The 15,560-nt window shown below is 35.5% G+C and overlaps 1 protein-coding gene across 1 annotated transcript in view; it reads left to right on the forward strand.

Moving 5' to 3' along the window:
* VPS13B (vacuolar protein sorting 13 homolog B) overlaps positions 1–15,560 on the forward strand; it is an 828,197-nt gene that overhangs the window by 257,366 nt on the left and 555,271 nt on the right.

Genomic DNA, 15,560 nt, shown 5'->3' on the forward strand with positions numbered 1-15,560 from the left:
ATTTCATTTGTAGGTTGTAACAATCTTGGATTCATATCTATTAAATCCAACTGAGTTTCAAAACATACCATATCATGTAATAGGTAGAAAAGAGTAAAAAATTTAAAACACTGGAAAGAAAATATTTTTCCTTGAGGTAGTATCACTTTGTGACCCATCATTTGCCATATTAAAATTGGGGGTTTGGGCCTTATCTCTAGTTTTGCAGAAAGAAAGAGATGTTGATAGTGGAATCAAGAAAAAAAATCTGAGGTCAATATACTATTTCTTAGAGTTATATTTTTTTCCTGTAACATTTTGCCTAGAATTGATTTTATTTTATTCAACCCCAGAATATAGCAAAGCCTCTTCTATTGAGAGGAGATACCAGAAGGATCAATGAAGACTAGGATTAAAAAAAGATAAGTAGAGGCCATTATCAGCCACGAATTCGGTTAGTCAGTATGTGGTTAGTAAAGCCAAAGTGGTCAAAAAGTTTAGAAATAAAATTGCTATATACAGATTTCTTAAAAAGGGTAAGGGGTGCCAATTAAAAATTAAATCGCTAGTGAGGAAGTGGTTTCAAATAGCTGCCAAAGAGTAGAACTGTCTTAATATTTAACAAGTATTACAACTTACAGAAAATGTTAAGCATTGCTGCCCTGAGTTGAAAGGAGAAACTATGAAAAGATTTGTAATTAACTAACTAGACAGAGTATATGGAGGCAAATATTAGAAGCAGTGCACAAGGACATGAAAAATATTTGAAAGATGAATTTACAGTAGCATTTCCAGCTGAGTGGCATGCACATTAGAAACTGCAAATTAGTATTCAACAGTGAGTCAGAGAATCCTCTGTCCTCATACTTCTAAAGACAGTAGTCCTCAAAAAGAAGTTTCAGCCTGGTGAAAGTTGGTATGGAACCCAAAGGAAAAATGTGAGGATGAGGCCCAACCCCAACTAAGACTGTGCATATGGATAAAAGATTTGACCTATCTTTTAAGGCAGGGACTGATAAACATTTTAATAAAGAGCCAAATAATATTTTAGGCTTTGTGGGCTATATTGTCACTGTTTTGGCTATTGACTTCTGTTGTTATAGCATAATAATAGCTGTACACAAAATGTAAATGAGTGGATAGGAATGTATTTCAATAAAACTTTATTCACACAAACAAGGGGTGGGCCAAATTTAGCCTATGTCATTTACTTCTGTTTTAGGGAAAAGGGATTGGTGGTTAAATAAACATTATGCTTTTTAAAATGCCTATTTAATCATGTTCCTTGAATATGCTGCTTGGTGAACTTTTTAGAATAATTACCCATATAGTAGTTTTTGATAGATTTTGTTCTCAAATCATTACATTATTAAAATGTTATTAAAATGACTGGACCTTTCAGTTAGAATTTTGATGTCTAAGAAGGGGCTAAGCTTATTTAAATCTACCACATATTCTTAAGTTGGAGAGGACCCTCTTGTTTTTTGTTTTGCCATATACACAGAATTGATCAGTTAAGCTTACAATCTGATCTTTCTAATGACAATATTTATATTATTTTTTTTGTAATTTAAACACATTTCTAGGGTCACAAAAATGTATTTGCATTTCTAACCTTTTATTTAGACCTAATAGTAAACTATGATTTAAAAAATTATACCTCTGATATTTTAGGGTAAAGTTTTATGTTTTTTCTTGCTGTAAGAAGTTTTGCCTAATCTTCGACATTAGTGTTATGTTTAGTGATATGTTTTGGCTTTGTGTGTAAAATTTTAATGTGGTTATGTATTTGATGCTTTGAAATTACTTTTTTGGGTATGTTTTAATCCTAAAGTGTAATGTGTTTTTACTTAAACTATTTACATAGTTAAATTAGGGTATTTTTAATTTAAATTTGTCATCCATCTTGGAACTGCCACCCACATTAATGGTATTTATGATATGGTAATGAGAAGACTTATTTTTTAAAGCTAGTTTTAAAATAGTATTGATTAATCTTTTGTTCCTGTAACAAGATTTAAATTGGAGATGGAGATGTGTCTGTGTATGTATAACTCAGGAGTAGACAAATCTTCAGTAAAGTCTTGAAGGATTGTTAATAAATTATTTCTTCATTTAAAATTTATTTACTTAGGTATCACCCTTTTAGCAAGTACTTTCATGGCCCTTGTATGCAAATTTTGTCTCTCTTAAAAACACAGGTGCAGGTACACACTGGCACACACACATCTTATTTTTCTACTCTTCACTTTTTCTTAGTACTTTTCATAGTTTACCATAATATATATGTTGCTGATTTTTCTTGTTGATTTTTTTCCTGCTCTTAGAATTTATGCTTTATTTAGGTATGAGTTTTTGTCTGTTTTGATTACTACTGTATTCCTAGTGGCTAGAACAATATGTTGCATATAGTTGGCTGTCAACAGATATTTAATGAATGAATGAATGAATGAATGAACAAGTAAGTGATGATTACATTTACCTTTTAGTTTTTGAGGTCGGAGCACCTAAGGGGAATGACACAGAGTCAGAATTAGGTATTAATATTAATTAATACCATAATTAAGTAAAAAAGGACTGAAAGAAATCTTATGGTGTTAGTAAAACTCATTATAAAAGTTTCTTAAAAAAACAGTGTTTCTTAAAAAAGTGTTTCTTAAAAAAAGATTCTAGGTAGTTAAAAAAAGATTCTGGGTAGTTAAATACTTCTAGTTGAATAATTAGAGGGAAGCACAGTAATCCTTGCTGTTTCACAGATTTCCAGGTGAGGTTGTTAATGAACGTTTCCCATAGGTTTATAGAATTTGAGTGAAAAATATTTGAAAATGGAGTCATAAGTATCAGCCAGGTGATGGGAGACAAAATGTGTATTCTGGTGGTGTCTGGTGATCATTCTAAGTGGCTTTTGAGCATCATGTGTGGAAGACAACTGCCCTTAGCATATGCTCCCGAATTGAAGGTGGGGATTAAAACTAGGGGCCAGCAAATGTTTGGGATATATTATAAAAGTCAGTATGTTGAGCTTCCAACTTCGGCTTAGGTCATGATCTCACAGTTCATGAGTTCGAGCCCCACATTGGGCCCTCAGCTGTCAGTAGAGCCCTCTTCGCACTTCAGATCCTCTGTCCCCCCTCTCTCTCCCCCACCCATGTGCGCGTTCTCTCTCTCTCTCTCTCTCTGTCTCTCTCTCTCTCTCTCTCTCTCTCTGTCTCAAATAAACATTTTAAAAAACGCTAAAAAAATTTGGAAAGTAAGTTTTGAGAGAAGGTTGGTTAGGATAAAGAGGCAGAATTCTTTTTAGTGATGTCTACACCCAATGTGGGGCTCAGACCTACAACCCCAAGATCAACGCTATTGCTTTTCTGACTGAGCCAGCCAGGCACCTAGAGAGAGAGAGTGTTTTGACTTAGATTTCAGAATCTGAGGGAATGGACAGCTTTTTAGAAATGGGAATTAGGTATTAATATGACTGAAAGAAATCTAATGGTATTAGTAAAACTCATTATAAAAATAGTTACTTTACAATTTAAAAATAACTTTCATATATATTTTTTTATTTGTTTATAAAACAGGTTTGTTTTCAGCAAAGCAAATGTTATTTGTTTCTTAAGAAAGCATGTAGAGACCTAGAAGTTGTCCAAGTGCTTAACAGGTCAGACTGTGAACTTTATCTGGGGCTTCTAACTACTTAACATTTCCCGCTGTCCTAAGCTGTTTATCATTTTGTCTTTTAACCTTAGGGTCCAAATTACTAAACACTGCAGACCTTAGCCCTTAAAAGTCCTTCACTTTGAGGAGCTCCTTCCGTATTTCATACTAAGTAAACGCTGTCAAAAGAGGCATACTTTAATGATGCCACAGCATTTCTTTGTCTTTGAAGCCTCAGCAACTCCCTTTGCATATACCCCCTCACCCCCATTGCTGTCTCTACTTGACTGACTGCAGTGAAATAAGTGAAGGCTTTTGAGGGAGTCCATTGTGTCAGCCCACATTCTGTATTGTCAGTATTCACAGGAACTGGTTAATGACACTCCATTTTCTTATATTTGTATAGATACTAGGAATCAAGTAGAGGAATAAGATGCTCTGTGGCTCCTTCAGAGGTAGAAACACTTGGTGACCATATTGATGTATGTAAAATATCTTAAGAAGATGGGTTCTAAACATTTTCCCCCTGTCTTTTAAATATAGACTGGCTCTTCTTCATATGCTGTATTTTGCCTGTGGTTTATAGCAGGTTCTGTTTTTTTTTTTTTTAATTTTTTAATGTTTATTTTTGAGAGAGGGAGAGAGAGGGTGAGCAGGGGAGGGGCAGAGAGAGAGGGAGACACAGGATCTGAAGCAGGCTCCAGGTTCTGAGCTGTCAGCGTGAGCAGGGGAGGGGCAGAGAGAGAGGGAGACACAGGATCTGAAGCAGGCTCCCGGTTCTGAGCTGTCAGCACAGAGCCCCATGTGGGGCTCAAACTCAGGAACCATGAGATCATGACCTGAGCCTAAGTTGGATGCTTAACCAACTGACTGAGCCACCCAGGTGCCCTGCAGTTCTGCTTCTTGAAAAGTTTTGAGTCCTTGTTAATCTTGGTATTAATGTCAGAATAAGTTTTGAGGTGTCTGCTATTTAAGAACATAAAATGATTACAAAGTACTCTATGAATTTAGAATCAAAGGATCTTAGAGGTCTTGCATTTCAATTTCTAAGTCAATGTTAGGACTTGTATGTGGTTCCCTCTCTCTCTGTGCTCTAGGTCTTTTGGCCTTCTTTGAGTGTCTCACTAATGACTGTGCTTTTGGATATTGCTGTCTTTCTTATTTGGGATCCTCACAATTACCCTTACCCTTTTAACCTTATACCTGTTTAATTCTAGCTCAGTCTTAAGATCATAGCTCAACTACTACTTCTGCAAGAAGTCTCCCCTGATACTCCTTTTCCCCATTCCCCACCACCCAATTCAATTAAGTAGCTCTCTTACATTCATTTTTATAGTCCACTGTACTTCTCTTTCATAACACTTAATGACAGTATATATTTACATAGTTGGGTGGTTTGAATGCTATCTTTCTTGACCACTTGACAGTGAGTTACATGAGGACAGAGTTACTAGTTGCTTATCATTTTGTCTCTAGGAGTTAACATTGCCTGACATAGGGAATGCTTTGAGAAGTCATTTGGTGAATGAATGAAGAAATGAACATTTATTACAGATGGTCAAGTGTATGAGTGTATTTGATAAGTAGTTAATCCGTTAATAAATATTAACAGCCTTCCTCTTTCTCTCCCTATGTTTCTCCCTCCTTTTTCTTCTGCTTATGTACATATCTGTCACTGGAGAGAATATCTACCAGATCTTTCTTTGTTAGGCAGCTCTAATTATTATTAGATCCTCTGTTGAACTGTACCTTCTATTTCTTGGTCTAGTTTTAGTGTTATGACATGAAATAATATACCAGCCTTAAATATACCTGACAAAACATATTTTTCTTTACTTTATGTCTCACTCTAAGTATTCATCCTCTTTAGTTGTTGGAACTAACCCTATGACCCTACCGTTTCTGTTGAAACCTTAGTCTTTCTTGGCCTCCAGGTGTTAGGAGATGAGTCTCTGTAGGTCTTTTGGATTTTTGCATATCTTGTGAATGGTGGCACTGATTGCCCTTTGTTCTGGACTGTCTATTCAAGGATGTTTGTGTAGTCAACAGCCTTGGAAAGATAGATTTAGTGTCCCTCTGCAGCCAGTGGGGAGGGTATGTTAACTGTGCGTTATAAAAGATTTGGTTCTTCAACTCACGGCTCATCTCTTATCCTGCATCGCTCTGCATGCGCAGACTTCAGTCTGGATACATCTTTGGTGTCATCTCTGTGAAACTTGGCAGAGGGAACTGATGCAAATGTGTTGAAAGTTGTGCTGCTTGCTGTGCCATGAATAATAAAATCCTTTATCTTGACGCAGGAGTCTCTTGTCTTCTGCATCATTCATAACTGTGGTAGGGTAAAATCTTAGGCTCACAATTCTTGACACCAGAGCAGTGTGGTTTCTTGTTTCTCCTTGTTGAACCATCTTCGTGTCTCTCTTCAATTATGGTAGCCCTCCTCATCTGCTGAGGATATGTTCCAAGACCGTCCGTGGATGCCTGAAACTGCAGATAATACTGAATCCTATATATACTATGTGTTTACCTATACATAGGTATATGATAAAGTTTAAGTCATGAATTAGGCATAATAGATTAACAACAGTAATAATAAAATAGAGCAATTATGCAATATACTGTAATACAAATTTTACGAACATGGTCTCATTCTCAGAAAATCTTATTGTACTGTACTCATCCTTACGATATAAGATGATAAAATGCCTATGGGATGAAACAAAGTGAGGTGAATGATACAGGCATTGTGATATCAGGCTACTGTTGGCATTGTGAGGATATCAGAAGGAGCATCATCTACTTCTGGACTGTGGTTGATCGTGGGTGACTGAAACTATGGAAAGTGAACCTATGGATAAGGGAAGACTACTGTATGTTTCTTTCCTTAATACCTTAGTCATTCCTGAGATTTTGTTACTGGTCCTCTCCTTTAAACTTGTATGTTGTAATCAACACTACTGTTTTTAGCAACCAACCATATGTTATATCTTTTCTTTTGAGATCCAGACTCCAAATTTCAACAATTTCTTGACCATTTCCCTGTGGATATTTTAATGGTGCCTAACACATTTAAAACTAAACTCAATGTAATCCCTCCACCCCATTTCATACTCCATTATTCACTATTTCAATTAATGGTACTATTTTCCCTCTTAATGCTGTAAATTTCAGCACTAGTTCAGTTGTTCCTTCTTTTTCCTCCTGCATATGGTAGATGTTCCATAAAAGCTTTTTTTTTTCAAACTTAACAGTCCAGGCTAAACATAATAAATTTATTTTAGTCATTTCCCATATGATTTGTGTTGAGATTCATTGCCACACTGATTACTTCCACTACTTGTTTGAAAATGTCTCTCTTAAAATTTAACACAATCCTCCACATAGCACAAAGTGAAGAGTATATTCCCAGATTGGTGTAGTGAACTTCTATTTAGTTACTATTTGTTTTGAGTTTATGTGCCACTGGAAACAAGAATTATTCTTCACACAAACTACTTTTAAGACAGTTTTTCATATTTCATGTATCTATATTAGTTTATGAATTTACATGAAGAACTTCACACTTTTTTTCTGTGAAATTTCATATAATTGATTTTGCCCCACCGTTAGTAAAGAAGATACCTTTGACAGTATCTGGTTGACTGTAGTTATTTGTACAAGTAGGATGAACATGCTGTTTTTGCTTTTATATATAAAATGCAAAAAAAACCCAAAAACCGTTTCTTCCTAAGATTAGAAAACTAGAATTACGTGATTATGATGTTATTTTAAAATAATGAAAAACAAGTGTTCGTCCTAAAATGTCATTTAAATATAATAGTTTAAGCCAATGTTCCTATTCCCCAGTGTAATCAGTTTGAGAAATAAACACAAAGTTTTCAACTTTGCTAGGTTGTCCTGTATTAAAAGTTGTATTTTACCCATCAAATGTAAGCAACTTTTGATCACTGTTATTGGAAAAGAAAGTCACAATTACAATTATTGTCTCTGGAAATTCAGTTAAATTGGTGGGTCGTTTCCTTTCTTGATTAAAACATACCAGCAAACACACACAATCTTATTTCACCATTCAAGTTAGTTGGTTAGAATGTGAATTGCTAAGGAGTTTCTAAAATGGAGGCAGTACTTTAGATTGTAAAATTTAATTTATGGGGAATGTTTTTTTGTTCCAAAAAATTCTCCTTATAATATAGAATTAAGTGAATTGCCTTGAAGTTATGTTTTTAGTATTTTTGACAGGACACATGAGTAAGAATGCTTATATATTGTAGCAATTAAAGACAATTCACATTTGTGGTTTGGGCATAAATGTGTAAAAATTATACCCATCTATCTTATTACATTTCCTCTCTCCTCCCCAAGGACTTTACTATGTACTTTATCTGTAATTGTTGCCAGTTTTCTATCATGTTCCCACTGGGCTTCTGGTGCAAAAAATCTTATCCTCTTGATGACAGAGCTTGCCTGAATGATTTCATGCTCCTAGCATTTTTGTTCACGGGAATTAGGGGCAAAATGTAACTACAGCTGAACAGAACGTCTATTTTTGTAATTTTGGAGTTTAGGCCCTGTTATTGGAACTAAATGAAGAGATGCAGGTGTTCTCCAGTCCAAGCCCTTTGGGAGTTTTGATGGTAGATGCTTGAAAAGAAAATGCATGTGTTTCCAGAGTCAAACAGCAGCTGTGAGACAAGGATTTATGTTTTTCTCAGAACTTTGGGATTTCAAAATGTTACATTTAATCACAAGCACAGAAAGGGGAGCAAATGTTAAAGATGTTACGCATAAAAGTAAGTTTACTGATCTCTTTACCATACGAACTAGTTGTGGGAATATAGGAGCAAAGTGATTTTTAATCGTAATATAAACATTTTGTAAAGGATTATGATAGTTACCAGGACACAGCCTTTTGAGAATGTTGCATTTGTGTCGTAGAGAATTTTTTTATCCTACTAATTACTGAGGTTTTTTTTTTCCATGTAGACATACATGTACACACACACAATGAAAGATTTGGTAAAGTATTTGCCAAATGCGTTTTGACCATAATTATTTTTGAAAAGTTTAAGTGATATCTTGTAATAGCACAACACAATGTTTTCAGGTAGAAGAAATGTAAATTTCTGTCTCCGATAGTAATCAAGGGAATTTCCAAATATATTTAAAACATATATATATTAGAGCTGATACATATTTCATAGTATTACTGTGTCTAGAAAGTACCCTGTTTTAATCATGTTTTCCTTCAAAACTTAAGGTTTTTTTCTCTTGGGTCTTCTTTCCCACCTTGTTGTCTACATCCAACTGATGACTATTCATTTAAAAATTTTCTTTGCTGTAAACCTGTGTGTGTGCAATTCTGAAGCTGGGAGTGAATCCTTTATTGTGCCTCAGAATCTAACCTTCTCCCTGATTGAAATATTTCCTGGATGCCATGATGCTAGGAGACAGGAACACGCTCAATAGCAGCAGGAAATTACTTTGTTTCTTTGAAAGGTCCCAGATTCTGGAGGCAAGCCAATGGGAGATACCTCTTAAGACTGTTAGTGACCAGTTGTTTCCTTCATTTACAGCACAAGGTCAAAATTTTGCATTTTTTACTGCCTCTATAGTAAAAAAAGTGGCAAAGTAAAGAAGTAGTAGCTTCATAGTAAATTTCTGTACAAGAGGTGTTTCAGATTGAATGGACTTCAAGCAAATATCACCATTAAATGTGTAATGTTTTGGGGGGTGCCTGGGTGGTTCAGTTCGTTAAGCATCTGACTTAGCTCAGGTCATGACTCGCAGCTTGTGAGTTCGAGCCTCGCGTCATGCTCTGTGCTGACAGCTCAGATCCTGGAGCCTGCTTCAGATTCTATGTCTCCCTCTCTCTCTGCCCCTCCTCTGTGTGCGCACTCTCTCTCTCTTTCTCAAAATTAAATAAACATTAAAAAAGTTTAAATGTGTAACGTTTTGTTTATATATATATTTTAAAGTTCATTTATTTTGAGAGAGTGAAAAAGTGCGAGCAGGGAAGGGCAGAGAGAGAGAGGGAGAGAATCCCAAGTAGGCTTCCAGTTCAGCCCTGAGCCTGCACTCAGTCCCACAAACTATGAGATCATGACCTGAGCTGAAATCAAGAGTCAGATGCTCAGCCTACTGAGCCACCCAGGCACCGCCCCTGTTTTGTATATTTTTATATGAATCAAAAAGATAACATTATCATTTTAGTTTATATTTTAGAATATGATATGTTTTCAAAGTGAATTTTTGTTTTTGCATTTCCTATCCAGATTTAAAGTTGGCTGTATGGTAGCTGCCATGTTGGCCAAAAAAGAATAGAAGCCTTAGTAAACCAGTAGGAATTGACTTATGAAACACTTAGAAGTGAAATTCACACCAGTGTTTACTACCTGACTCTTCCCTGTTTGTCTCACCCCTTCTAGAACAAGATTGATTCTACAGATAGCTTTTGCATTTCCTCTAGTCAATACAGTATACACAGGAATCATCCTTATGCCATTGCTTTGTTTTGTGAATAAATGATGAAAGTCAGCTATCCATTAATGTATGAGAGTTTAAGCACTTTTTTGGGAGTCTTTTTTTTTTTTCACCTTCCTCTGACATTAGCCTTTATTCTTCTCCTTTACTTTCTCTCTTCCCAATCAAGAACTCCCTTCTAAGTAGCACTTGGAGCATACATATCACATGACAAACAGTCCTAACTATTTATAGGATTCCTTCCTCATGAGAAACTTGGCATTCCTAAGGGCAGTGATCATGACAAGTACATGATACGTATTTGGTACATACAGGATGGTTCAAAGGCAATGATTTTTTGCCATTTGGGGATAGCCTTATTATCTACAGGCCCACATCATTTTATTGCTAAATTGGTCTTGGATGGTGGTGGCGGGGGTTGGGGTGGATATAGTCTAGCTTCAGCCTGTTAAAGAATAATGGGGAAAAGAAAGTACAGTCATGACCCTTGTATAGATACGAAATAGACAAATGTTAAAGATTACTAGCATCATTATCAATGAAAGAACCAGGTACATGTTACAACCAGATCAAGGAGAATTAAAAAAAAAACCCAGACATTTATAGATCAGTAATGCTGCAATAAATTTGGAAATGGACACAAAACCAGCTTCTTCCATAGTGGGGAAGGGCGGTCTATTGAACTTCTACCTGACAGAATTTATTTACATCTATAGTCAATAATTATTTTGCGTTGTTACCAGTTATGTATAAGGTACAGATTTGTAAGAAAGCTCAAAGGCACTGAAATGTGCAGAGTCTCCATAGAATCAGACTCAGATAACCTGGAGGAGTGTACTCAAAACAATGCAAAGCTTTTCATTGAAGCACAAGTTTTTTCCTACAAGCCTTACTAAATTCCAGATGGCTAGGCTATTTTTAGCTGTGGGTGGTTTAAATATAGAGGCAGGTCAAAAGTAATTTTGTGAGGCAGAGATTCAATACATGGAGGGAAAATTAAAGGGAAATAATGCCACCGGCAGAGGGCAGTGATGAAGTAACAGTTTCCTCATGTTCAAAAGTAGTGATTGTTGAATAATTGTGGGCTAATTCTGTAGACTATACTTGAGTGAACTTTTGAAATCTTGTCGTATAAAGGTCTCTTCAGCCAGGTGCTTTGTCAATACCTACAACTTTCTAGAAAAAAAGGCGTTTCGTTTTTAAGTAAATAAAATGTTCTAAACTGATTTTTAAGTAAATAATGTGTTCTAATTTATTAAAAAGCTTCTCCGTGGAAAGTATTCATACAGAAAATATTTGAATATGTACTCTGTGTCAGGTACTGCTTTAGGTATAGGGGCGTGTGTGTGTGTGTGTGTGTGTGTGTGTGTGTGTATGTGTGTATAAGAAGGAGGAGTTCCCTAACTTCACAGAGGTAACATTCTCGATTATAACATTTAAATTTTATTTGCTAATTTGTTATATTGCATTTTGCTTATGAGAATTAAGTGTTCTATGTAGTGTTATCGAAGCTAGAAGGGGCCTCTTCAAATGTAAAAATTATGTCTTTTGTGATTTTTTTCCACTGACCAAATAGAATTCTGAAATAACGTGAAAGTATTTGTAAGCGTATACTACACAAAGTTGTGCAGAGCTCAATTACAGATAAATAACAAAAACAAAAATAGAAATTCACCACAGCAAAATGTCCAAAGGAGACAAGAGTAAGACACAAATGATAAACACATGAAAACCTTGAAACTAATAACTAAAGAAATAGATATTTAAAAAGGAACACTATTTAACCTGTGAAATTGGTATTTGATAAATTGTAAAACTGAAAACTGAATAATTGATGAGATGAATACTTTCATAAAGGTCTGGAAGGACTGTGAATTGGTACAGATTCTCTGGAAATCAATTTAAAAAAATTTATTAAGGAACTTAAGAGTGGTCATTTCTCATAATCCATTTCCAGACTATAAGGGACTAATCCAAAATCCATTTAAAGAATTGTATTTAAAACTTAAGGGTATTCATGTCAGCTTATTTATAATAATCATAGGTCATCTTTGTGGTCAATGATGTGGCAAATGATAAAATAGAGTATATCCATAGAACATTTTTTAAATCAGCCAATAGAAAATACATATATCAGAAAGTATTCACAATTAAAAGCTTATAGAAATATAAACCTACATATGATAAATTTAGTTTTAAATATTCCCCCCGATACACATATATACACACACACTCATGTATTATGTTCATAGAAAAATTGCTAAATTTTGTGACTGTCAATGCTTGCTGCTTGATGTGATTCTGAGTCCTTTCTCATTCATATTTGTATTCTTCTATGATAGTTGATGTATTTTTGCAAACATAAATATTTTAAAATACTTATTTTCCAAAGCACTTATTTACAACTGAGTTGTTCATTATTATTGTTTTGCTTAAAGTATGCATTCTTGCACATTAATTTTTATATATAAACTTTAATATTTAAATAAAGTTTAAATTTGAAAGCACCTATGTGCCCTGAAATCCACAGCATATACAGTTAATTTTTTTTTCTTTTTTAACCATTTTTGAGAGTGAGAGAGACAGAACATGAGCGGGGGAGGGGAAGAGAGAGAGGGAGACACAGAATCCGAAGCAGGCTCCAGGCTCCCAGCTGTCAGCACAGGGCCCAACGCAGGGCTCGAACTCACGGACTGCGAGATCATGACCTGAGTTGAAGTTGGACGCTCAACTGGCTGAGCCACCCAGGCGCCCCTACGGTTTAGTTTTAGGTTTTGTGGGGGCTCCTGGGTGGCTCAGTCGCTTAAGCATCTGACTTCAGCTCAGGTCATGATCTCACCCTTGGTAAGTTCGAGTCCTATGTCAGGCTCTGTGCTGACAGCTCAGAGCCTGGAGCCTGCTTTGAATTCTGTGTCTCCCTCTCTCTCTCTGCCCTTTCCCCCGCTCATTCATTCTCTCTCTCTCTCTCTCTCTCTCTCTCTCTCTCTCTCTCTCTCCCTGCCTCTCTCTCTCTCTCTCTCTCTCTCATAAATAAATACATAAATTTAAAAAAAGGCCTTGAGGGTTTTAGTGTATATCTGAATAAAATACCAGATTTCAAGACAGTATAATTTGCATTTCTCCTTAAATAGTTTTAGTCTAGTGACTAAAATGTTTAAAATCACTTAATTTTTCCTATAATTTGTTTTCTATTTATAATTAAAATATATTTTTTCTTTAAATATAGTTGAAATTTTATCATTACTCAACTCTCTGGGATAGTACAAAACCAAACGTTCAGTGAGTTTTGATTTAAGTATTTACTTGAAAGTTACCTCCTTAAAATATTTGAATGCATTTTTATGTAAGAACAAAGAATTGTCATGGTTAAAATCCAAAGCCAACTCAGATTTTTTTTTTTTAATGTTTCCTTATTTATTTTGAGAGACATAGAGTACAAACAGTGGCAGGGCAGAGAGTCAGGGAGAGAGAGAATCCTGAGCAGAGCCTGACAAGGGGCTCCAGCTCACAGACTGTGAGATCATGACCTGAGCAGAAATCAAGAGATGGACACTTAACTGACTGAACCACCCAGGCACCCCGAATTTTTTGGTTGTTGTTGTTAAACTCAACAATGAAGTTGAGATATTCTAAACTTTTAATGATAACTAGTAGTCAGTACTTTAGATAGTACTTTATTGAAAAAATAAATCAGTAAACTTAAAATTATTTAAGGTAAAAGTTGACTTAGGAGAATGGAATTGTAAAAAGATATTTTTATTAAAAAATTTTTTGAAAGTTTATTTATTTTGAGAGAGAGCAAGGAGGGGAGGGGCAGAGAAAGAGGGTGAGAGAGAAAATCCTAAGCAGGCTCTGCACTGTCAGCACGGAACTGCATGTAGGCCTTGAACTCACAAACCCTGAAATTGTTACCTGAGCCAAAATCAAGACTTGGACATTTAACCGACTGAGCCACCCAAGCACCCAGTAAAAAGGTGCTTTTAGAGAGACATTTAAAGATATTTACTGACATTTCTGTGACATCAGAAGTTGATAGCAGTGTTGTTTTTTTATTGTTTTTACCCTCATTTCCAAGTATAGCTGACCCTTGAATAATACAGGGGTTAGGGGCACTGATTCCCCACATAGTTGAAAATCCATGTATAACTTTTGACTCCCCCAAAACTTAGCTACTAATAATAGCCTGCTTTTCACTGGAAACCTTACTGATAACAGAGAGTTGGTTAACATACATTTTGTGTGTTACATATATTAACTTTTTATAATAAAGTAGGCTAGAGAAAAGAAAATGTTACTAAGATCAAAAGGAGAAGAAAATTCTTTTATGGGTTGTATTTGTCAAAAAAAATACATATAAATAGATTTGCGTAGTACAAACCTGTTGTTCAGGGGTTAACTGTAGTTTTCTTGTTCTTTTTTTTCCCACTTAACATGTTACTTATGATTATTATTTTTGATTAGGATTAATTCTGGACTCCAGTAGCGAGTAGAACATTTTCTTGGAGAGTCTGGATAGGAAGTGACAGGAAAAAGAAAAGTCAGGAATTTCAGTATGCTCCTGATGAGATTTTGGGGTGATGGTGGGGTTTGAGTTTGGAGCTGATGGCTAAGAAAGAATTCTTGAAGATGTCTTTGGTGCAAAAAGGTGATTTTATTAAAGTACAGGTATGGGATCTGTGGGCAGGAACAGCTGCTCTGGGGTTGTGAAGGGTAACTGGTTAGATACCATGGACTTGGGGGAGATAAAGTCAAAAGGGAAGTTTCCAAACTTCTTGCTGAAGACTCAAAGATTACTGAAGGCCTAGCTCTTGTCAAGCTAAGTTGTTTTTCCCTCTGTCACAACGTTAACATTAAGTTATAGGGGGTTCCTAGAGAAATGTTTAACCCTCAAGTACTGGTCAGAGGGCTGCAGGCTATAAGGAAATTTTTATTTATTTATTTATTTATTTATTTATTTATTTATTTATTTATGAAATTTATTTATTTATTTATGCAATTTATTGTCAAATTGGTTTCCATACAATTTTACCTGTCATTTCCTTCTTGCCTTTGTTCCCGACATCACATGGAGGGGAGGGTGATACTGGGGTTCCAGGAAACTGAGTCTGTCTATTGGTTTCTGGAGATTAGGCTATTGAGAAGATTGCCTTTTTCTTATAATTTACTAAGATATTTGTAAACTGATGGAGACTTTATCAGTTTAACCATTTGTTTTCTGTCCTTTCTTGTGTCCTTGAGTAGCCAGGAATGCCTGAGGAATATCACACCTATCCCACCTGGGGGGGAGTGGGGTATACTCCCTTGTGCTTTGCCCTCAGCTTGCCTTTTGCTCCCTCATCACTCCAATATGTGAGCATGAAATTTTATGAGATAATAAGTTATAATTGATGAAAGGCAGGCACAGCTTGGTGAATAATACTCTTTGGGGGAGGAAAGGTAGTGATGGGCCTAAA

The sequence above is a fragment of the Prionailurus bengalensis genome, chromosome F2, assembly GCF_016509475.1.
Source record: "Prionailurus bengalensis isolate Pbe53 chromosome F2, Fcat_Pben_1.1_paternal_pri, whole genome shotgun sequence".
Lineage (NCBI taxonomy): Eukaryota > Metazoa > Chordata > Mammalia > Carnivora > Felidae > Prionailurus > Prionailurus bengalensis.